Genomic DNA, 2399 nt, shown 5'->3' with positions numbered 1-2399 from the left:
AATTTCAATTATCATGTCTATTGCAATTCTGCTAGAGAAGAATAGATTACTTATAACTGTACCATATGATCAATTCTGATTTTGATACAAACTCATTTACTTGTGAAAAGTAGATTCCTATCATTACAGGCAATTGGATCAGCTCATACATACTGAATTTAACAGTTTCTTTTACTGACAGATTATCTTATACAAGATTCCTTTACTGCACTCACTGTGCTTTATCAAAATCTCTAGCTGATGTACACCTTCCATATATACTGATCACCTGATTTGCTCAGTCCAAACTCTAGGTTTGGTTATATAAGTGTAAACTTCACAACCAGTGTTATCTCCACCTAAGACCCCACTTCACAAGCACCACCGCTCCAACACACACATACACACACACACACACACACACACACACACACAAACCCCTTGACATTAAATGGATAGTCCACCTTGGGCTTTTGTCATCTAAAATCTAAGCTCTGAACTTGATCCTTGCAGCAGAAATATCTGTAGAGAAAAATGCAAAAAATCCTTAGTCTTTGAGATCCAATTTTAATTGTCCACCTTACCCTCCTCAACAATCTTATTTCTTCTCAATGAATATTAAGGTTACTCCAGACCTTTATTTTCCTTATACTTATGCTCATTTCTCTGTGGCTAAACCCTCATTATGAGCAGATATTCTTATCTAATATACTAATGAAGAACTCATCTACCATGATTCTTAGCTCATCTTCTTTTCAATGACATCATCTGCATCTAAACCATTTATTCCTTTACTCATCCAATGAACAGTCACTATGCAGTTGTCTTATGCTGGCACTATTTTGATAGATACAATGGTCAGACACACTGTTTTGATAGAATAAAATGTGTAAAGGACTACAGAAAACTTACTGTCTTCTAGGGTAGACCGTTTAGTACAATAAAGGGCCTTAAATGCCATGAATAGCATTTATGGAATGCTATGGAAGCACACAGCATCAGTATACAAGCTGGAATTGATAGCAAGATTAGTGATTGCTTTCTGGAGGTGTTACAATTTGAAGGTTCAATAAGAATTAGGAAAAGGGAGTGAGATGGGATGGCAAATGAGCTCTGGATATAGGAAAGAGCATGTTCATGAGACCCTCATACAAATTGAAAGGCAGGAGATTCTAGATGAAGCAAACAATGGGAAGGTGAATTGATTGGATGTTTTCCTGGAAAAGTCTGCATAGATCTAAGCTCTGTCATCATATATCTGAGCTCTGAACTTGATCTTTGCCGCATGGGAGGGAAGACAGTAAAATAGTTTGTGAAGACACAACAAAATAACAGTTTAAATCATCTGTAGGGTCATCCTAGGAGTCAAGCAAGATAATATTGAATACTCAGGTACTTAGTGCTTTTAAAAAGCTAATATTAGGCATGTTGAGAGATGTAAGGGGAGATGTAGAAAGGATAAAAGGTGTATTAAAGAAATTAGCTGTAGAACTTTCTAGAACAATGTAGGCAAAATCAAGGTGGCCTGAATAAGTATGGTGGCCATATAAGAAAGACAACAAGATGGATTTAGTAGATAGTTAGGGAGAAAAGGAATCAGTTAATTGATGGAGTAGAAGGAGAAGAAGGGATCGTGGATAGCAACAAAATTCCTCGCCTGCTTCTCTGAGTGGAGAATGTGCTTTTGTTGGGATACAGGACTCTGCAAGAAGACCAGATGTAGGGAGGTCTGGACTGAATGGAATTAGCAATAGATTCAATGTGTTTGCAGTTTCCATAGAATCGAGTAACCATTTGGTAAGCCAGGACCATCACTAAGAATTCAGATTCATGTGCTTACTTGGGCAGCACATATACTAAAATTGGAACAACCAAGAGAAGATTAGCATGGCCCCTGTGCAAGGATGGCATGAGCATTTGTGAAACATTCCATATTTTTTCCCATCAAAGAAAGTTAAGTGGAGTAGAGTAGGGGGATTGAAGGGGAGAGAGGAGGAAAGACAATGGAATGAATCTGGCCTAACTTTCCTATGAACATACATAAATACACCCAGTGAATCTCACCATTATGTATATCCATAGTCATTAATTAAGAAAAAAAAAACACTGTAAGTAAACAGTAGAAAGATCAATAGAATAGAGGGAAGGGAACATGGAGAGAGAGCGGGAGAAGGAAAGGGGAAGTACTGGGGACTGAATTAGAGCAGGTTATATTTAATCATAATGTTATGAATAATTAAAAACAAACAAACAAATTAAAAGAACCACAGCCTCTGGGACAGGAGTCCCTGTGTTTTTCTTTCACTGTTAAAGCAATACACCTTCTTTTTCCTTTTTCTAAAAAAAAAAAGAAAGAAAGAAAAGAAAAAGAATTGGATTCACATGATCTTGACACTGAATTCACGTGATACAGAGTGAGA

General features: G+C 37.0%; 1 non-coding gene across 1 annotated transcript; it reads left to right on the top strand.

Annotated features, from left to right (window-relative positions):
- Positions 1 to 1811: 1811 nt before the first annotated feature.
- On the top strand, positions 1812 to 1918 carry LOC124089305 (U6 spliceosomal RNA). The gene has a single exon (XR_006850705.1). It is a non-coding gene; the product is annotated as a U6 spliceosomal RNA (small nuclear RNA).
- The last annotated feature ends 481 nt before the right edge of the window (positions 1919 to 2399 follow it).

This window comes from Marmota monax, unplaced genomic scaffold (genome assembly GCF_021218885.2).
Source record: "Marmota monax isolate L192 unplaced genomic scaffold, Marmota_monax_Labrador192_F-V1.1 WCK01_AAM20220418_F8-fsc00125, whole genome shotgun sequence".
Lineage (NCBI taxonomy): Eukaryota > Metazoa > Chordata > Mammalia > Rodentia > Sciuridae > Marmota > Marmota monax.
This window is presented reverse-complemented; position numbering and strand designations above follow the sequence as displayed.